This window comes from Scylla paramamosain, chromosome 24 (genome assembly GCF_035594125.1).
Source record: "Scylla paramamosain isolate STU-SP2022 chromosome 24, ASM3559412v1, whole genome shotgun sequence".
Classification (NCBI taxonomy): Eukaryota; Metazoa; Arthropoda; class Malacostraca; order Decapoda; family Portunidae; genus Scylla; species Scylla paramamosain.
Window position 1 is genome coordinate 16,837,328 of NC_087174.1, and position 23,762 is coordinate 16,861,089.

At 38.2% G+C, this 23,762-nt stretch overlaps 1 long non-coding RNA gene across 2 annotated transcripts; it reads left to right on the forward strand.

The window, feature by feature from the left end:
• The first annotated feature begins 722 nt into the window (after nucleotides 1–722).
• Nucleotides 723–19,266, forward strand: LOC135112950 (uncharacterized). Of its 2 annotated transcripts, none has more exons than XR_010274633.1 (3): nucleotides 723–926; nucleotides 5,577–5,648; nucleotides 19,056–19,266. It is a non-coding gene; the product is annotated as an uncharacterized LOC135112950 (long non-coding RNA). The 2 variants fall into 2 exon arrangements; XR_010274634.1 differs by having other exon boundaries at nucleotides 724–926; nucleotides 5,580–5,648.
• The last annotated feature ends 4,496 nt before the right edge of the window (nucleotides 19,267–23,762 follow it).

The following is a 23,762-nucleotide window of genomic DNA, read 5'->3' on the forward strand; positions in this document are numbered from 1 at the left end:
GGCAAAATGTAAATTCATTGTTCTAACAACAAAAACAAATTTTTAGTATCAAAATAACTTTTTTTTCTATTTTGTTTAGATGGAAATAACTGGAAAATTATGGTTTGGGGCAGTGCTGCATCTCTTGCTATCTTCTACCGTTATTTTCATGCCAACTGCTCTTCTGATCTTCCCAACTGCATGCATACAATTAAGATCTTTCTTTCATCCCTATTCTGTGTACCTCTCTATTGCAAGAGTTAACCAGTATTCGCAATCATTCATCCCTTTCTATGCTCTAGAAACTCTAGAACTCCATGCCTGCTTCAGTATTTCCTCCTTCCTATGATTTCAGCTCTTTCAAGAAGGAGGTTTCAAAACACTTATCCTGTATTTTTTTAACTAACGCTTTCGACTCTGTTCGGGGACCGGCACCTCAGTGGGTCTTTTTTTCTATTATTATTATTATTGCAATTTTTGTTGCCTTTGCCCGGTGTCCTTCCTACATAAGAAAAATAAATAAATAAATAAATTTTATACAGTGGCTTGTTACAATTTATTGAAGTGTATATTAGAATCAATAGTAATTGACAACAGGAATAAAAAAAAAATGTATTTGGTCAGAACAATGGCAGTATGAGAATTTTTGTACCTTCTAAATCTTCCACATTGCATGGCGAACGGATTCTCTGTAACAAAACCGCAAAGCACTAATACATCATACTCTACTGATACAGATTTTTTCGAGGACGGTAATGGGGAACAATATCCCAGACGTTTATCTCAATACAACATATGGCACGAGCCTTAGTTCTGGGCTGTGGTGGTCCGTGGTCTCCTTGCTACACGCTGTCACGCAAGAGGGGAATGGTGGGGAGTGCGCCCTGGCGATTACCTTCGACTCAACTTTTCTTCCTGCTGTTGATATCTTCTTAACCACACCAATGGTAAGTAATATTTTCATTTAATATTATTTTTGATGATAACAATTAGAGAGAGAGCATGGTTATTTTTCATATCAAATAACGGGTTTCTTTCGAAGGCTAAACTTCGACAACTAAATTAAGCAAGCAGGTCGTGTGAGCACTCTCTCTCACACACACACACACACACACACACACACACACACACACACACACACACACACACACACGTGTGTGTGTGCCGTAATTACAAGAAGGAGGTAGTAGACATCTGCAGGAACGATAATTACATCCGGTGAAGTCTGAAGCACTGGACCAACAGGTCCTGTGAACTTATCATTAAACCCAGCTGTGACTTCACTGAACGTTTCCCTTTGTGTCTCATGACAAAACGGGGGAGTCACACCCTGCCCTCTAAAGACAACTCTGAATTCACACAAAATTACATACACCTACTTACACACTCACCCTTCACACAAGATTTAAAATTAAATATGGCAATTCCTACATTAGCTTCGGAGTCTCAGTCTGGGAAGAAGACCACAAATGTACCCAGGTTAGTCTGCTGTTCTGATATCGACCTTAAGTGTCTTGACACCCCTCAACTTTTTCTCCATTAACTTCTGCAACATTCGAGGCCTTAGATCTAATTTTCACTTTGTAGAACACCACCTCTCTACTAAACCTCATCTTTTTTCTTCCCCAAAACACAGGCGTCAGAGGCAACCGAAAATAGCCCCTTTTCTTTTCCCTCCTATTTTCTTTATCCTCATTCAGTCCAAACCTTGGACGTTGCGTGTATATGCCCAACTACTTGACCTGCTCTCGTGCCCACGCTCTTCAATCTTGAGAATTTTCCAATACCTAGCTACGACTACAAAGTCACTCTCAAACTAAATTTTTCTGTGCTGTATACTTCTCATCTAACTCCTCTGCCTATAAGAAAAGTGAAGCACATTTTAACTCTCTTTCCTTTTTTGCAAAGATTTCCATTCTTGGAGACTTCAATGTTCACCACTAGCTTTGGCTATCTTCTCCATTTACTGACCATCACAGTGAACTAGCCTCTAACTTTGCTACCCTCCATGACCTAGAGCAACTTGTGCAACACCCTACTCGTATTCCTGACTCACCGTTTTGGGGACACGCCCAACATTCTTCATCTTTTCCTCACCTCTAATCCTTCTGTTTATGTTGTCACCCTTACTTGGTCTCCTCCGATCACAAACACATATCTGTAACCTATCCTATCGCTCCAATCTCTCCTAAGGATCCCCCAAACCGGAGGTGCCTCTAGCGTTTTTGGTTCTGCTTATTATATATATATATATATATATATATATATATATATATATATATATATATATATATATATATATATATATATATATATATATATATATATATATATATATATATATATATATATATATATATATATATATATATATATATATATATATATATATATATATATATATATATATATATATATATATATATATATATATATATATATATATATATATATATATATATATATATATATATATATATATATATATATATATATATATATATATATATATATATATATATATATATATATATATATATATATATATATATATATATATATATATATATATATATATATATATATATATATATATATATATATATATATATATATATATATATATATATATATATATATATATATATATATATATATATATATATATATATATATATATATATATATATATATATATATATATATATATATAAGAGGGACACCGACCAAGGGAAACAAAAATCTAATAAAAAACAAAAATATGTCCACTGAGATGCCGGTTCCGAATAGTGTCTGAAGTGGTAGTCAAAAACTGAAGGAGTGTCTTGAAACTTCCCTCTTGAAAGAGTTGAAGTTATAGGAAGGTAGAAATACAGAAGCAGGAAGGGAGTTCCAGAATTTACCAGAGAAGGGGATGAATGATTTGGAATATTGATTAACTCTTGCATTAAAGAGGTGGACAGAATAGGGGTGAGAGAAAGAAGAAAGTCTTGTGCAGCGAGGCCGCTGGAGGAGGGGAGGCATGGCGACTCCTACACCAGCCTCAGAGTACCCATCTGGGGAGGGGACCACAAATGTCCCCAGGTCGGACTGCCCTTCTGACAACAATCCTAATTGTCTTGACACACCCCGCCCTCAATTTTTTTTCTTCAATAACTTTTGCAACATTCACGGTCTAATATCTAATTTTCAATCTGTAGAACACCATCTCTCCTTCTTTAAACCTCATCTTCTTTTCCTCACTTAAACTCAGGTGTCTGAGGCAACTGACAGTAGCCCCTTTTCTGTTCCCTTCTACGTTTTCTATCCTCATTTTCAATTCAATGTTCCATTTATGTGCGCAACGATTTAACCTGCTCTTGCCCCCACGCTCTTGAATCTTCCGATTTTTCCACCATCTGGCTACGACTACAGAGTCGCTCAAACTAAATTTATCTGTGCTGTATACCTCTCATCTAACTCCTCTGAATAGAAGAAATTCTTTGACTACTTAACTTCCAAAGTGGAACACATTCAGACTCTCTTCTCTTTTGCAGAGATCTTCATTCTTGGAGACTTCAATGTTCACCACCAGCTTTTTCTTTCCTCTCCCTTCACAGACCATACTAGTAAACAAACCTTCAACTTTGCTATCCCCCATGATCTGGAGCAATTTGTGCAACACCCTACTCGTATTCCTGATCGTCTTGGAGATACACCCAACATTCTTGACCTTTTCCTGACCTCTAATCCTTCTGTTTATGCTGTCACCCTCTCTTCTCCATTGGGCTCCTCCGATCAATATTTCGTATCTGTATCTTGTCCTATAGATCCAATTCCTCCTAAGGATCCCCCTGAGCGAAGGTGCTTCTGGTGTTTTGCCTCTACTAGTTGGGGGACCTGAGGGGGTATTGTGCTGATTTTCCTCGGAATGACTACTTCTTCCGGTTCCGAGCCATAACATGCTTGTGTGCCGAGCGCATAACAGAGGTTGTTCTGGCATGGTGGCGTACATTCTTCAATCTTTTTCTCGACCTAAACCTTCCAAACCTTGGTTTGATACAGCTTGTTCTCGTGCTATACATGATAGAGAGGTGGCCCACAAAAGGTACTTAAGCCTTCCATTTCCAGAATCTCACGCACTTATATTTCTGCCCGGAACTATTCCAAGTCTGTTCTTCAACTAGCCGAAAACACCTTCATTAACAGAAAATGTCAAAATCTTTCAAGATCCAACTCCCCTCGTGATTTCTAGCATCTAGACAAGAATATCTCCAATAACTATGCTTCTTCTTCTTTCCCTCCTTTACTTCAACCAGATGGCACCACTGCTATCACATCTATCTCTAAAGCTGAATTTTTCGCTCAGACCTTTGCTAAAAACTCTACCTTGGACGATTCAGGGCTTGTTTCTCCCTCTCCTCCACCTTCTGACTACTTCATGCTACTTCTTTGCAGTGATGTTTTCCATGCCCTCGCTGGTGTAAACCCTCGGAAGGATTATGGATCTGATGGGGTCCCTCCTATTGTTTTCTGAAACTGTGCCTCCGTGCTTGCACCTTGCCAAGTCAAACTGTTTCATCCCTGTCTGTCAACCTTTCCTTCTTGCTGGAAGTTTGCCTACATTCAGCCTGTTCCTAAAAAGGGCGACCGTTCTAATTTCTCAAAGTACTGTCCTATTGCTTTAATTTCCTACCTATCTAAAGTTTTTGAGTCCATCCTCAACAGGGAGATTCTTAAATATCTATCACTTCACAATCTTCTATATGATCGCCAGTACGGGTTCCGTCAAAGTCACTCTACTGATGATCTGGCTTTCCTTACTGAGTGTTGGTCATCCTCTTTTAGAGATTTTGGTGAAACTTTTGTTGTTGCCTTGGATATATCAAAAAGCTTTTCATAGAGTCTGGCACAAAGTTTTGATTTCCAAACTACCCTTCTGCGGCTTCTATCCTTCTCTCTGTAACTTCATCTCAAGTTTCTTTTCTGACCGTTCTAATGCTGCTGTGGTAGTCGGTCACTGTTGTTATTCTAAATCTATTAACAGTGGTGTTCCTCAAAGTTCTGTCCTGTCACCCATTCTATTCTTATTATTCATCAATGACCTTCTAAACCAAACTTCTTGTCCTATCCTCTCCTGCACTTTTCCACGTCTTTTCATAGACGTCCAACCCTTCAGGCAGTAAACATTTTGCGCAGGGAAGCCACAGAACGCCTGACTTCTTATCTTTCAAAAATTTCTGATTGAGGCAGAGCAAATTTGGTATTGTTCAATGTCTGGAAAAACTGAATTCCTCCATCTATCAACTCGACACAATCTTCCAGACAACTATCCCCTCTTCTTCAGTGATACTCAGCTGTTCTCCTCTTCTACACTGAACATCCTCGGTCTGTCCTTTACTTATAAACTGAACTTGAAACTTTACATCTCATCTCTAGCTAAAACAGCTTCTATGAAGTTAGGTGTCAGTGGTCAATGTCCCTCCTACCTAAAAAAAAAATATATATATATATATATATATATATATATATATATATATATATATATATATATATATATATATATATATATATATATATATATATATATATATATATATATATTTTTTTTTTTCCAGAAGAAAGTTGGAAGTGGTACTTCTTCATATCCTGTAATACTAATGAGGCTTACGACTTCACTTGAAGCTCAAGTAAGACTTTACCATCACTTTTAAGATGAAAAAAAAAAAAATAATAATAAATAAATAAATTATATATATATATATATATATATATATATATATATATATATATATATATATATATATATATATATATATATATATATATATATATATATATATATATATATATATATATATATATATATATATATATATATATATATATTTATTTTATTTATTTTTTTTGTGTGTGTATAGCACTAATACCAGAAACGGCAGAGAGAGAGAGAGAGAGAGAGAGAGAGAGAGAGAGAGAGAGAGAGAGAGAGAGAGAGAGAGAGAGAGAGAGAGAGAGTTAAAGTAAGAGGTGATGCACAAGGGTAAAGATCCCGAAAATAGCTAATAGTTGCTGCGATCCTTCGACCGTGAAGCGTACTCATTTGCGAAGTTTTAGAAATTCTGGACCCAAAATTACATTAGAGGTGCTAGGTATATTTACTACACATTCCCAGGCTCTGGATAGTCTAGCCCCGAGCATGTGCGGAGTTAGGGCCCGGGGTTTGGGTGCGTGAGCGGCGTCCGTGGCTCCGGCTGTGTTGGGCTTGGCTTGCTCGGTTGGTGGCGGACTCTTCTGCTTCCCCTGATGAGGACCTTGTCTCCCTTGCCACTTTCACATAAACATATCTCGTTTCAAACGGTACGTCCTAGAAGCCAGAAACAAGGCAAATAGGGTACTAGGATTCATTTTTAGGAGTGTTAAAAGTAGAAGGCCGGGAGTAATATTAAAGTTATACTTGGCGCTGGTCAGACCTCATCTAGACTACGCTGTGCAGTTCTGGTCCCCACATTACAGGAAAGATATAGGTCTATTAGAATCAGTACAGAGGAGAATGACTAAAAGGATACAGGGGATGAGGAGTATCCCTTACGAGGCGAGGTTGAAGCTGTTAAATTACATTCATTAGAGAGACGTAGGTTAAGAGGGGACCTGATAGAAGTCTTTAAGTGGTATAAGGGTTATAACAAGGGAGATGTAAGCAAAATTCTTAGGATCAGCAACCATGGTAGAACAAGAAATAACGGGTTCAAGCTTGAAAAATTTAGGTTTAGGAAGGAGATAGGAAAAAATTGGTTCTCAAATAGAATGGTAGATGAGTGGAACGGACTCAGTAATCATGTAGTTAGTGCTAGGACACTAGAGAGCTTTAAGAGAAGATTAGACAAGTTTATGGATGGGGATAGCAGATGGAAATAGGTAGGTGTGTTTCATACAGGGACTACCACGTGTAAGCCTGGTCGCTTCTTGCAGCTTCCCTTATTTCTTATGTTCTTATGTCCTCCGTAATAACAAAACAAATATTCAAATTGCGCCTGGGTCAAGCCCCAGTGACTATTTCTCCTACTACAATTCCCTTCTTATCACCCCCATTCTTCCCACTATTCCCACTTCCCCCTCCCCATCTTTTCTCTCTTTATTATTATTATTATTTTGGCCTGTCATTTTCTACACAACCTCCGTGAAGACAACCTCCTCTGCCACTGAAGAAGGGTCAAGGCCCCGAAATCGCGATCTGACGAAGATGATATCCTACGGGAAAATCATCAATATCCTTACAAAAGAGAATAAGACACTCCTTCGAGAAAAAGAAAACATCATGAAGAAAATCATAAACGATGAACTCAGTATCACTTTCAACGAAATATGTACAAGAGAAAACCTCCTGCCCATTTATACACTCAATATATATATATATATATATATATATATATATATATATATATATATATATATATATATATATATATATATATATATATATATATATATATATATATATATATATATATATATTAATCATTAATTGATTAGTGGGTCATCAACCAAAAATAATGATACCCACTTTATTCCATAAAGATGTCTCACTTAACAAGGCTGAAGAAGTAGCAGAAGCTCTTAATGAACATTTTAGTGAAATTGCTACCAGACTCAATGATGCACTACCCCCTGCTATCAGAAATGCCACTGAATATCTTCATGGAAGTTATCAAAACTCATTGATTTTCCCTCCAGTCAATTCTATTGACATGATGAATGTTATCAAGATTATGAAAAATAAACAGTTAAATGTTAATGAAATCGTCAACATACTTAAACGTAACTCCGAGGAAATTGCTTACCCTATTGCAATACTTTTCAATCAATCAATATCCACAGGTAAATTTCCCTCTTATTTAAAGATAATTATTACACTCGTGCATAAGTCTGGTCCTAAAGATGAGTCTAAGAATTATCGTCCCATTTCTATCCTGTCTCTATTCTCCAAAATATTTGAATTACTAATGAAGAATAAATTAGTAGCCTATATTTAAAGTAAGAAAATTTTGAGTAAATGTCAATATGGGTTTAGGTCTGGTTCTAGCACTTATGATGCCCTTAACTATTTTTCCTCTCACCTCTACTCATCTCTTAACAGTAGACTATCAGTTTTATCCATCTTTGTTGACTTTTCCAAAGCTTTCGACACAGTTAACCACATGATTCTACTTGACAAATTATATTTTTTTTATGGTGTACGTGGACAGCTACACTCCTGGTTTCAAGACTATCAAACAAACAGATCTCAATGTACAAATAAATGATAGTCATAAGTCTTCCACACGAAATATTTATACTGGTCTCCCATAAGGGAGTGTATTTGAAACTATTCTGTTCACTCTGTATATCAATGATATTACTAATATTTTCACCTCTGCTAATACCATCCTCTTTGCTGATGACATGACCTTGTATTTCACAAACTCAAATAATGAAACATTATTTTTACAAGCTAATCAAGATCTTATAAAATTACACAACTGGTGCCTAAGTAATAGACTATTAATACCAATAAAACTTACTCTATGTTATTTTCTAATAAATTAAATGATGTCTTGCCTAAATTAACAATCAATAATAACATTATAAGTAGAACAACCAGTTTTAAGTTTTTGGGAGTAATGTTTGACGAAAACCTTAACTTTAAATCCCATATAAACCATGTATTTATCAAACCTTGTATTATGCACATATATATCCACACCTTCTTTACTGTAATCAATATTTGGAGTACCACTTATGCCACCATCTGAAATGCCTGGACAGACTACATAAGAAAATCATTAGAATTATCAGAAAAAGTTCTTACCTCGAACACACTACTCTTCTATTTAATAACAAAAATTATTAAACTTCAAGATATAACTAAACTTTCAATTGCAAACTGTATGTACAAAAATCAGCTCAGTGCCTCACTTCCTTCTCATCAATATCCCACTCGACAGAGAACAGCTTTGCCATCCATCCCATCGCCTTACACTCTACCGACACTCCACCATGTACTTAGGACATTTAATCTGGAATTCCCTTCCTCAGGATATTAAGAATGCTCCCTCTCTCTACATTAAAAAAAAAAAAAAAAAAAAAAACAAGTGTCATCTGTTGAATTCTTATTAATTCTTATGACAAGATTGCCTTCTTTTTCTTCAGTTCCAACTAACATCATCCCTCCTGTTCCCTATATAGTACTGTGTCTTGTATCGTATTCAATTTGCTGTACATTGTATGTTTTTCTTTTCCTGTTTATATATTCATTCATTTATTTATTAATTATTATTTTTTGTCTTTATTATTTGCGTATTGATTTTGCTTTGTTTCTTTTAGTTTATATTATATTTTCATCATAAATCCTAGTTTATTAGTTTATTAGTCTGTTTTTTGTATGTTTAATATTTCATTATTTTTTCTCAACTACTATAAATTCTATTATTATTATTGTTTGTTATTATTAAGATTTTTATTATTTTGTGCCTGAAAAGCTTATGCTTATAAAAAGCCTGGCCTAATAATACATAAATCATACTACGTACTGACTTTATTGGCTATTAATAAATGTTTATATATGAATATATATATATATATATATATATATATATATATATATATATATATATATATATATATATATATATATATATATATATATATATATATATATATATATATATATATATATATATATATATATATATATATATATATATATATATATATATATATATATATATATATATATATATATATATATATATATATATATATATATATATATATATATATATATATATATATATATATATATATATATATATATATATATATATATTCTTCAGGCCATGAATGAATTGCCTGATAATGCCTGTAGCTTAAGGTGAAACGTTGGAACTTCAGTAAATGAAGATTTCGTGGTTTGTCCCTGTTCACCTCATATATATATATATATATATATATATATATATATATATATATATATATATATATATATATATATATATATATATATATATATATATATATATATATATATATATATTATGATGAGCTGCGCAAATAGTGAGGAAGGAATAGAAACCCAAAAGGGAAAGAGGGAAAGAACGCGAGATCGAGACAAGTGAAGCAGATGCCTAAAGCGGGATAAGTACCTATCTTTCTCCCACATGTTAACTATTAAATATCAAGCATATAGTTACTCCTCTTCTATGATTAAATTTTCCTCACTTCCTGTTGTTCCTCCATGTAAAGTCTCACATATCATTTAGTTTAACAGTTCGTCTTTCCCATAGAGTAGTCATAATCCTCCCAGACTTTGTTGCTCACAATGATTTTTGAAATATAATACTTAAATAGATTTAAGTACGTATCACACCAGTCATAGTGTTATAGGTGCGGAGTGCTAGTTAGCTCGTGGTGACAATGAGTTCCTTTGGTCTTCCCTGTCTGTTGTCTTGTGTTTGGATTTGTCGTCTTTTGAACTGTCAAATACTACTGGGTTTCAGAGTTCTGTTGAAAGCTTTGGACCCAGAGGATCCTAGTTTGTCTGTCATACGGTAAAATTCTACTCCCTCCCCCGGCCTTGCCGTGCTGGGTTGGTATTAGACCGTCTTTGGGAGTCTGTAATTGGCACTGGTCGGCAGAAGGAGATGATATTCTGTGAGCATGGGTGGGTTTTGTCTCGAGAGGGCGGTAGCTCATATAGTACTATAATCCTTATAATTGTTTGTCCCTTTTCGTAACTGTACCTCCTAGAACATGGTTTGCCATTTTTTTCTCAGCAAGTTGGAGTTGTCTGGCAGAGGCAATACTCCTTTCCCTGTTGATGATGAAACGGTGCCGATCTCACGTTTGTTAATCGTTACAGGAGACTAGACGGACCCTATAAATGTATATGTGGGCCCCGCACTAGCCTAAACAAAAGGCAGGTTAAGAAAGTTGACTCAAGTTAGTGGCAGCTGTGAGAGAGGCGGAACCTGTGATCGCAACAAAAATTGGCGACCTCTTCAGGATAGCTAGAAACTTTGTAGCCACGTGGGGGAGACAGTTGTGTGATGTTCGTTTCGTTGTCCTCTGTGTGCCCGTATTCAGTTTGCGCCATGAAGGAAAAGACCGGTAGTAGGAGTGGCTGACTACCCGAGTCCCGGAAGTGGCAGTGTAGATTTAACACGGTCGGTGTCAGGATACAGAGTCCTATAAATAGTGCTCAAGGACGTACCAGTTTTGCCCACAGTCTTGGTGGATTTTCCCAGACAGAAGGCATGTCTGAAGAGATGAGATTTAAGTTGGAGACGAGGAGAATGGAGTTGGAGGAGGCTAGAGAGGCTAAGAGATTGGAGGCTGAAAGGAGAGAGATTTGAGAAGGCTTGAATTGATAGCTGAAGCCGAGGCAAGGAAGTTAAAGGCTGAAGAAATTAGGGAACCCAGAAGGCTTGAGGCCGAGGAGAAGGCAATGTTACTCGAAGCTGAAAAGGAGAAGGCGAGAATGTATGAGAAAGAAATTGAGATATTGAGGCCGAGAGAGAGAAGGAAGTGGCTGTAAAAAAAACAAAATATTTGAGTTGGAGGAGACTCGAATAGAGTTTAATTAACCTCATGGTTTAAGGAGAGGAGTGAAGAAAGATACAGCAGAAAGCCAGATGGTGAAGTTAGTACCTGAGTTTGATGAAAAGTAACGGAATAGTTCAGGAGATCCAAGAATGCCTCAGAATTTGATTGGCTTCAGGAGAGATGGGTTGGCCTTGTTGCTAATTTGTTGAAAGGCAAGGCTCTTGAGGTTTATGATAGGCAGTGCTAAGCACCGAAAACCAAAAGTCACCTCCGCAAACCCACAATCAACCTTCCACAACTACAAATCCGCAAACCTCCTGACATTTACTTTTCCGCAACCACAAAATCCGCAAACCGCAAACCATTCCTTAATATCTTTTTCTTTTTGCGACGAAAGCATTAAAACACGGTTAAAAGAACTTAAAAGTGTAGGTCAATCAATTATTGTATAGATAAATAAATAAATGTGTTCATTAACTTTATTTTAATGTTATCATTATCATTATCATTTTTAATGTTATTTTAATGTTATTGTTGCGAGGGCAAGGAAATGTTTATTTACGCTGTTTAATAAATCTAGCGGGCTGGGCAGCCATGCCGGGGAAGCGTTGAGCTGTGTAGGAGAGATGGAACGCCATGACGTCTAGCTCCCTCAGGCACCTTGCCCCGCCTTCTGCTTCGCTTTTGTTTCCTATCTCCGCAGGTGTGACCATTGTGTACACCTGTGCTGGGAGACACTGACTATAGTAAGCGACAGTGACTGTGGTGATAGCCTGTGACCTGTGATTTAGGGGTAAGACTGTTTGCAGTGGTGGCGTCCACCCTTCCCTTGTGCCCCGTCCTGCCCCCGTGACCTTGAACTTGTACATGTGTGGTTTCGTCAATATAAGGCAGTAAAGGATTCTAATGTTTGCTTGCACCCTTCCCCTGAGTGTGTGTGAACAGCCAGACAGTAGGGAAATAGCCTGATAAGTCCTCGTTCCAACCTGGACCCCTGTAATAAGTACTGCCGCCCCGCCCCGGCACCTGTATCTTCGCCTCAAGAGACGGAACCTGCGTGTGTGTTCTAGAAGGCCTATCTGACGAGGAGGGGACGACGATATAAGTTTGGCGTCAGGAGTGAGGATTTGGCCGGAAAAAATAAGGTGAAGAAGGCTAGTACAGTGAAATTCCTTTGTCTGGGTAGGGGGAAGACAAGATGGCGGACCCAACAAGTGCCAAGTCGAGTGGAGAGCACACTCTGGGTGATGTGGCGATGATACCAGCCCTTGGTGCAAGACAGCAGGCTATGAGTGAAGCACAACAGGCTATGAGGCGAGAAGTAAGTGGCGTGTTACAGGCAATAAAGGGAGAAATAGACACTAAGTGCGCTGAAGTGAAAACTGAGGTACAGAGTGAAATAAACCAGGTGAAGGCAGAACTGCAGCACAGAGAGGTTGTTGCACGCACTTTAAGTGGCGTAGTGGGTGGATGACAGCTGGATGAGAGACTGACTGCTCTGGAGGCGAGTGGCCCAACAGTCAGTCTCTGTGGTGGCTGGGCTCACTCAGGCTGCAAAACGCTTGGAGGACCGAGTGAGCGCTGTGGAACTCATTGATAGACACGCACAGCAAGCCCTGGGGGATCTCGTTAACGTCAAGACCGAGTATGGAGGCGAAGAAGAAGCAGAAGGGAGTGAATGGGATGGTAAGAGTATCACTACCGGGCTGGGAGATAAGCTTGCGATGGCGGGGCAGGTGGCTCATCCGAGCGTTAGGAGCGAAAAGTGATAGTACTCGTATTGTTGTGGCTGACATGGAGAGAGATTTGGTCACGTCACACCTGGGAAGAACCATTTAGTTTTTACCGAGAAAGCGGCACTTTTATTATATTTATTTTATGGGTGTGACATGGTAGCTCTGAGGAGCCAGGAGCGGGCAAGCTGGAGTAAACGTCTGAGCAGTGAAGGCCCGGAGGTGAGAGTAGTGTGTTCTCCAGTGCGAAGAATTAAAAGGGCCAGTAAGTTAAATTTGCTTAGCAGCCCGATGGAGAGATTTGTTTAGCCAGGAAGAGTGTTGCCTGTCGGTGCCGTGATGATGCTCCAGGAGGCTATGGCCCCTGGTGGACGCGTTGAGTGTGGTAAGGGTGTAAGGATTTCGCTGCTTGGTGATTTTTGTGTTTGTAAAGTGTGGAGGAGAGGGTGCAGAGAAAAGAGTGGACTGTGTAGTAAAAAGAGTAAGAGAGGTGAGAGTAGATGGAGAAGTAGTGAAGGCAGAGAAGAGATGACGGAGAAGGAAGAGAAAAGATGATAGTCAAAGGAGAAACTAGAGCAGTCGCAGTTGCTGGATGATAAGTTATATGACTCCCTGCAGGAGTAAACCCTCACATCAGTGTAGCCGAGGAAATCATAGGTCCTGGGTCGGAGCCAGAGACAGAGCTCGAGGAAGGTAGGTGTAGAAGGAGAAAACGGCAGTTTAAGTATGAAGGGCCAATTTGGGGCCCTGTTATTTCCTGTTGTTATGATGCCTGTGTTTGTTGTTTTTGTAATGCTCTCTGTATGGGCCGCCGTTTAAGTACGATGTGAGTTGCTCTGATACTTGTGAGTACTCATGTGCAGAACCTTGAATTTGTTGTGTGTGCTAAAAATTTCGTACGTTTGCGTGTAACTTCCGAGAGGGCGTGTGATGAGCTGCACAAATAGTCCAGAACGAAGGAGAAAGAAAGAGCGAGAGAAGAAGGAAAGAATGGGAGAGCGATTGAAGCTGATGCCTGAGGCGCGATAAGTTTTTGTCCGTCTCACGTGTTTTCTGTAAAACTTCGAGCATATAGTTACTCCACTTCTATAATTAATTTCCTTACTTCCTGTTGTTCCCCCGTGTTAAGTCACACATATCATCTAGTTGAAGACTTCGTTTTGCCTATAGAGTAGTCATAATTCACTCTTTGTAAGTTGATCACAATTATTTTTGAAAGATAATAGTCTGTATAGCTCGCCGCTCGTAGTAAGATCAAGGCGGGCGTTTGTGCGTCACCCTCATTCCCTTCTCCTGCCCCTCACTTGTCTGGGTGCGCCTCTTTTCTCTGAGCCAAGATGTGGGCGCTCCTTTGTTCAGCCAGATTTCTGTTAACAGGTGGAGAAGACGTAGTGTTGTGAGAACCGAGTAGTGGCACGAAGTTGTAGTATATTTATGTATACGAGTCGGCGCTTATTATTATTATTATTATTATTATTATTATTATTATTATTAATATTATTACTATTATTTGTATTGTGTATGAGCTAGCGGCAACCTCTTCCCTGTCGATTTAAGTAACACCAGTTATAGGGGGTATGGTTGAGTGTGAAGTGCCAGTTATCTCGTTGAAAACGAATCTCTTTGCTCATCTCTGTCTGTTGTCTTGTCTTAGGGTTTGTCGTCTTTTGTACTGTCAAATGCTATTGGGTTTCAGAGTTCTGTTGAGAGTTTTGGACCCATAGGTTCCTAGTTTCTCTGCCATATGGTAAAAGTCTACTCCCTCCCCCTGGCCTTGCCGTGTCGGGGTGGTATTGGTCCATCTTTGCGAGGCTGTAAATGGCACTGGTCGGCAGGAGATAATATTCTGTGAGCATGGATTTTGTCTCGTGAGAGCGATAACTCATAGAATATTATAAACCTCATATTTGTTTGTCTCTTGTCATAGCTGTACCTCCTAGAACGTGGTTTGCGATTCTTTCTCAAGTTGGAGATGTTTGGCAATGGCAATACTCCCTTCCCAGTTGGTGGTTGAAACAAGGTGGCGATTTTACGCTTGTTAATGTATATGTGTATGTATGTATGTATGTGTATATGTGTAATGTATATGTGGGGAGAACACTAGCAGGAGGTAGGTTAAGGAAGTTGAACCTGTGGTCGTAACAATATATATATATATATATATATATATATATATATATATATATATATATATATATATATATATATATATATATATATATATATATATATATATATATATATATATATATATATATCACTTGATTCATATCAATCCACACCAGGGAATATTCAGTAAGCCTGCTATTGTACGATTTAAAATTCTCACCGCAAATAGAGAACTTAAAAAAAAAAAAAAGCTTAAAAAAGTACAGTAAAATATATGTTCTCAAGAACCCAAAACTAACCAACCAGCGAATAAAGGTGACCGCACGCTGCCCATTTTTATTTATTTATTCATTTTTTTCAAAATGCAATCCATGCAAAAATTCACGCAAAAATTCTGCCCCTCTGACTCTCTGCCTAGATTTCCGGACATCTCGCATTGATCATTTGTAAATTGCTAGAAAATATGGTAAATGTCAGGCTCATGTGGTACTTGTAGAGGCGCAATTGTGTGTCTGTTGTTCAGTATTGTTTACGGAAAATGCGGTTTATGACTGATCTTCTATTGTCTTTAGAATCCTTTATTTGTGAAGGATTTGCAAATAAACAACACCATGTCACAGTATTTTTTTGTATTTAGAGAAGCTACATGACACAGCTTGGTGTCACGATATTTTACTTACTCCGTTCGAGTTTGGTCTCCGTGGCTGACTCCCTATTTTTATACAGTAGCTATTACCTCGTTGTTTCTTATGGGTACGAACTGGTGGCGTTCTGTCAGAAGCTTGCTGTTTTTTCTTTTTTTTTGCTATGACTGTAAACAGTGTCATTGGTCATCATGTCGATGACGTCTCAAATCTTTTCAATGGCTTCCTTATATCAAGGCAGCTTGTATGAAAGCGATTGCACTTCTAAGATTATTACCTCATACCTGTTGAGGCGCTGCCAGGCAGACCCTTCTCTTCTTGCACCGAACTGTTATTCTTTCTAAGTTGGAGTATGGTTGTGAGATTTATTCATAAGCTACTTAGGCTTGACTTCGTGTGAGGACCATACCGGTGTTCGCCTGGGATTCCCTAGCTTACTAGTGGATGCTGGTGTTCTTCCATTGTATTTCTATCGCCAGTCCTTATTGTTGAAGTGCTGGTATCGAGTCCATCATCTTCATGAGTCAGTTTCTTATATGGTAGTCTCACGCGATTCACGTTCTCAGCTATATGCATCTCACCCGACTTTTCCTTAAACCCTGTAGATTTCCTAGAGTTGGTTACATGCAATTCCCACATATTTCTGTCTGCAGCAGTGCTCTCCCTAATAAAAACTTCTTGCCGGATTTTGATTCCCATGCATTATTTTTATAGAACACTATTCAAATATTCCGACTCCATCCCTGTATTTACAGATGATTTAAAATCTGAAGTTGGTGTCGGATATGGTGCCATCTTCTCTTCATTCTGCCAAGGCGGTAGCCTCTCCAGTGTTGCCTTTTTTTATAGCAGAGCTTTATGCCATCATCATTTGCTTTAAGAATGATTTTACTCTTCCCTTCTCACACACACACACACACATATATATATATATATATATATATATATATATATATATATATATATATATATATATATATATATATATATATATATATATATATATATATATATATATATATGTATGTATATATATTTCATAATGCTGATAGGCCGGCTAATGAGGCAGGAACACTGGTTGTTCCTTTTAGCCTCATTCCATTTCCTAATTTATTCCCCCGTATAAGGGTAGCAGTTCTTGTCAGTTGGCAGTGTAGGTGGGCAGGTGGTTGCCACCAATAGGATGGAGGAGATAACTTCTGTTAGTTTCCCTCCACGGACGTATGTCCATGCGCAGAAGCACCGTTCAGAAACTGCGCTAACCCGTCTCCCGACGGGTTATATACGTCTCTCATGGTTATCTCATGTCCAGGGAGACACAACCAATGTGTGATGACTGTTTAGTTCCTCTTATATTGCGACACTTTATAGTGGAGTGTCTCAGTCTGGTGGAGCTGCAGAAATGATACATTTTTTCCGTTGTTGCGATCAAAATGTGATTTTCTAGATGTCGCTGATAATTGGAGATAGTGTTTTATCCGCGGGACATGAAGTCCTTATGTTTGTGGAGAAGGCTTGTCTTTTGAGCAAACTATAAATTCCCTTTTATCTATTTTTTGTTAATTATTTTATTGGGCAGAACTATATCCTTGCATGAGACGAACCTGGAGGCAAGTGAGGAAGACACATAACGAACAACGCTGGGCCCTGGGGCACGTAACGAACAATGCCAGATGTCTGAGACAGTGGGGTCAGACAGTGCCTTGAATACTAAACGAACAACGCCAGACACCCTATTCTAAGTCAGTGGGGTCAGTACCTCTTGACTTTAAACTCATTATTTGCTACCATCCCTATCATTTTCTTTGCAGCTAACTTTTTTTTTGGTTCATCCCATTTCATTTTCTATATTCACATTTTTGGTGATAAAAGTATCATACCGTACTTTTATTTTTAATATTAATATTTTAACTTGCAATCATTGTTATCAGAGTTCTGCAGCAGTGCTATGATATCAGTCAATCAATCAATCAAAGACTCATCTATCTGTAAAATTAGATGATCCCCTCACCAGGGATCAAATTTCAGAGAAAGCATAGCTCCTGAGACACTGGGACCATAACCATTATCTTGTACCTCCAATCAATGCAAGGAATAAATTTTGGGTGTCATGATTTCCTTTCCATGAACGCAGAACACTTTTTTTTTGGGGGGGGGAACCAAGCTTTTCTCATAAACGAGGAACCATCTTCACCCCAGACATGCAGACATATTATTATGATGTATAATGTCTATCCTTCACAAAAAGCCTGAAAAAAAAATAAATAAAAATAAAGAAAGGATAAATTCGCTATGAAATTATCACCGGTGTTCGGACCCTCATCATGGAAAATAAAGTACAGCGCCTTCATGCCGGGACTATAATTTGATTCAATGATTGATTGATAGAAGAAAAAAAAAAATGGAATGCGCCGCAGCATCGCGGTCATAGGAAGCCGAAGAGGAAGTCTTTGCTTCATGGAGCCGCCGGGCACCGCTATCAAAGAAGGTTGCACTGCCGACCACGCGAGAAAGTGATTCCCCAAAGAGGGTTTTGGGATCATAACGATCACCATGATGTTCCAAGATGAATTTTGGTGGTCTTTATAGCTTTGGTCACTAGATTAGGAGTGCATATCCATGTTATAGGGAAGAGAGAGAGAGAGAGAGAGAGAGAGAGAGAGAGAGAGAGAGAGAGAGAGAGAGAGAGAGAGAGAGAGAGAGAGAGAGAGAGAGAGAGAGAGAGAGAGAGAGAGAGAGAGAGAGACGTAGATAACAAAAGAGTAATTGTAAATCATGAAATTTGTTAAATTCCTTGTCTAGGCCAGTTTCTAAACCTCATTTACTTAAAAGATGCATTTATTTATTTGATTTTAACATGTAGCACTGACATTTTTCCCTCTTAAATAATTCATCTTGTATTACCAGAAGTTGATTTTTTAATCAGTTATTTTTTGTTTATTTATTTATTTATTTTTTATTTATTTATTATTATTATTATTATTATTATTATTATTATTATTATTATTTGTTTATTTATTATTTTTTTCAGCACAACAATAGTTATGATAAAGAGTTGCACGCCCTACTGCTGCAGCACTACGGACTGCTTGGACACGACATGTGTACACATTACCTCTTCCTCGTCCAACGTCCTGCCCCTCTCTTAAGGCTCCTGAAGGCCTTATATAAGGAATCACTCAATCTCCGTGGCAGGTTCATCTTAGTCACTCACTCTGAGAAACATGAAATTCTTCAGTTCATTGAGGTTTGTATCTCTCTCTCTCTCTCTCTCTCTCTCTCTCTCTCTCTCTCTCTCTCTCTCTCTCTCTCTCTCTCTCTCTCTCTCTCTCTCTCTCTCATGACTGTGATGATCATAATAATAAAATTAACACCCCTAGTAAAAACGATTATGATGATCATAATAATTATGATAATGATAGTGATAATTATATTAACGTCATCAGTGATAATAATAATAATAATAATAATAATAATAATAATAATAATAATAATAATAATAATAATAATAATAAAAATTATGGCAAGAGGAGGACAAAAAGTAATAATGTTAATAGTAATAATGACGATGATGATAATGATAATGATGATGATAATGGTGATAATAATAAAAATATAATAATAATAATAATAATAATAATAATAATAATAATAATAATAATAATAATAATAATAATAAAAATAAGAGTAACAACAAAAATAAGTACAACAACAACCATAAGTTTGAAATAGTCGTAATACTGGTGTTACTACTGATACAGCTAATATGTCGATCATGACCGGAACCGGATCTAACTGTTTTTAATTTCAATTGTTTCTTGAGGTAAAAACAAATATGAAAATGGAAAGGAATCGTTGTGCAAACCTATTACTTCAAATGCTAAAATATGAAACAAAAGCTGCCGTTTACTGCCAATTTATATCTTCTATAAATATTTCCTTCGTTTGTATGTATTGGGAAAAGAGACTAGAGATGTATTGAAGGTCCTCATCCGCGGAACATCCGCTTAATTTTTCACATTCGCATCCGCATCTAATTTTCAATCTGTAGAACACCACCTCTCCTCTTCTAAACCTCATCTTGTTTTCCTCACTGAAACTCAGGTGTCTGAGGCAACTGACAGTAGCCCCTTTTCTCTTCCCTCCTACTTTCTCTATCCTCTTTTTCGATCCAAAGCTGGATGCTGCGTTTATGTGCGCAATGACTTAACCTGCTCTCGTGCTCACGCTCTTGAATCTCCCGAGTTTTCCACCATCTGGCTACGACTACAGAGTCACTCTCATACTAAATTTATCTGTGCTGTATACCTCTCCTAACTCCTCTGATTATAAGAAATTCTTTGACTACTTAACTTCCAAAGTGGAGCACATTCTGACCCTCTTCCCTTTTGCAGAGATCTCCATTCTTGGAGACTTCAATGTTCACCACCAGCTTTGGCTTTCCTCTCCCTTCACTGACCATCCTGGTGAACTAGCCTACAACTTTGCTATCCTCCATGACCTAGAGCAATTGGTGCAACACCCTACTCGTATTCCTGACCGTCTTGGAGATACGCCCAACATTCTTGACCTTTTCCTGACCTCTAATCCTTCTGCTTATGCTGTCACCCTTTCTTCTCCGTTGGGCTCCTCCGATCACAATCTCATATCTTTATCTTGTCCTATCACTCCAATCCCTCCTCAGGATCCCCCTAAGCGAAGGTGCCTCTGGCGTTTTGCCTCTGCTAATTGGGGGGACCTGAGGAGGTATTTTGCTGATTTTCCTTGGAATGACTACTGCTTCCGTGTCAAAGACCCGTCTTTGTGTGCTGAGCGCATAACAGAGGTGATAGTGTCTGGCATGGAGGCATACATTCCTCACTCTTTTTCTCGTCTTAAACATTCTAAACCTTGGTTTAACACAGCTTGTTCTCGTGCTATACATGATAGAGAGGTGGCCCACAAAAGGTACTTAAGCCTTCCATCACCAGAATCTCATGCACTTTATATTTCTGCCCGAAACCATGCCAAGTCTATTCTCCAACTAGCCAAAAACTCCTTCATTAACAGAAAATGTCAAAACCTTTCAAGATCTATCTCCCCTCGTGATTCCTGGCATCTAGCCAAAAATATCTCCAATAACTTTGTTTCTTCTTCTTTCCCTCCTCTGCTTCAACCAGATGGCACCACTGCTATCACATCTATTTCTAAAGCTGAACTCTTTGCTCAAACCTTTGCTAAAAACTTTACCTTGGACGATTCTGGGCTTGTTCCTCCCTCTCCTCCACCCTCTGACTACTTCATGCCATCTATAAAAATTCTTCGCAATGATGTTTTCCATACCCTCGTTGGCCTAAACCCTCGGAAGGCTTATGGACCTGATGGGGTCCCTCCTATTGTTCTCCGAAAGTGTGACTCCGTGCTTGCACCTTGCCTAGTCAAACTCTTTCTGCTTTGTCTGTCAACATCTACCTTTCCTTCTTGCTGGAAGTTTGCCTACATTCAACCTGTTCCTAAAAAGGGTGACCGTTCTAATCCATCAAACTACCGTCCTATTGCTTTAATTTCCTGCCTATCTAAAGTTTTTGAATCTATCCTCAACAGGAAGATTCTTAAACATCTATCACTTCACAACCTTCTATCTGATCGCCAGTTTGGGTTCCGTCAAGGCCGCTCTACTGGTGATCTTCTGGCTTTCCTTACTGAGTCTTGGTCATCCTCTTTTAGAGATTTTCGTGAAACCTTTGCTGTTATCTTGGACATATCAAAAGCTTTTGATAGAGTCTGGCACAAAGCTTTGATTTCCAAACTACCCTCCTACGGTTTCTATCCTTCTCTCTGTAACTTCATCTCAAGTTTCCTTTCTGACCGTTCTATTGCTGCTGTGGTAGACGGTCACTGTTCTTCTTCTAAATCTATTAACAGTGGTGTTCCTCAGGGTTCTGTCCTGTCACCCACTCTCTTCTTATTATTCATTAATGATCTTCTAAACCAAACTTCTTGTCCTATCCACTCCTACGCTGATGATACCACCCTGCACTTTTCCACGTCTTTTCATAGACGTCCAATCCTTCAGGAGGTGAACATATCACGCATGGAAGCCACAGAACGCCTGACTTCTGATCTTTCTAAAATTTCTGATTAGGGCAGAGTAAACTTGGTATTGTTCAATGCCTCAAAAACTCAATTTCTCCATCTATCAACTTGACACAACCTTCCAGACAACTATCCCCCTCTTCTTCAATGACACTCAACTGTCACCCTCTTCTACACTGTCCTTTACTTATAATCTGAACTGGAAACTTCACATCTCATCTCTAGCTAAAACAGCTTCTATGAAGTTAGGTGTTCTGAGACGTCTCCGCCAGTTTTTCTCACCCCCCCCCCCAGCTGCTAACTCTGTACAAGGACCTTATCCGTCCATGTATGAAGTATGCTTCACATGTTTGGGGGGGTTCCACTCATACTGCTCTTCTAGACAGGGTGGAATCAAAAGCTTTTCGTCTCATCAACTCCTCTCCTCTAACTGGTTGTCTTCAGCCTCTCTCTCACCGCCGCAATGTTGCATATCTAGCTGTCTTCTACCGCTATTTTCATGCTAACTGCTCTTCTGATCTTGCTAACTGCATGCCTCCCCTCCTTCCGCGGCCTCGCTGTACAAGACTTTCTTCTTTCTCTCATCCCTATTCTGTCCACCTCTCTAACGCAAGAGTTAACCAGTATTCTCAATCATTCATCCCTTTCTCTGGTAAACTCTGGAACTCCCTGCCTGCTTCTGTATTTCCACCCTCCTATGACTTGAATTCCTTCAAGAGGGAGGTTTCAAGACACTTATCCACCAATTTTTGACCACTGCTTTGACCCTTTTATGGGACTGGCATTTCAGTGGGCATTTTTTTTATTAGATTTTTGTTGCCCTTGGCCAGTGTCCTTCCTACATAAAAAAAAAAGAAGAAGCAGACCCAATATTCAACAATGGCTGTTTAGAAGAGCTCAGGGCCAAAAGTTTCAATTCCATAGTGCCCACTGAGCTAAGAGTCAAGAGGACAGTATTGCTCTTGAACCTAGATGAACATATACATAATCAATCCGAACAAGACATCGCAGAGGAAGTCAAAACACACAATACCTGGGTTACTGATATAGTACAGGTTATAAAGATCCCAAGATCAAGAATAGTAAAAATCATTTTCACTGAAACCACCATAACAAAAAGGGCAACGGAAACAGGGATTTTAGTCTTTCACCTCAGAATCCCACATTACAATATAAAACAAGAATAATTCATCCCAATACCTGCATGAAATGTTATGCCATTGAGTAACACGCTACAAACAAATGCAACAAGCCAAAATCATACGAAATTTGTTCTGAATGTTCAGAAGAATACACCTGAAAAAACTATACCGCCTAATAAAAAAAATTGAATAAAATAAAAAAAAAAAGTATCAACTGCAAAGAACTGCATACAACTCTAGCGAGCAAATAATAACAAAATAAGGAAAGACATCATAAACGTAAAACGGAAACAAAACACTCAAAACTCAAATGGAACATACAACCAAACCCTCACCACCAATAACAATCAAGTACAACCCTTCGACAAAGACACAAATGCAAAAATAATGTCATGCACGTTCCACGCACACATGATAAATGCAATAAATCCAGGAAGTTACAACGATAAATTCAACAAAACCCTCTCACTAAAAAAACTTATCTAACATCAAACTACCACCAAACCCACCATCAACACAAA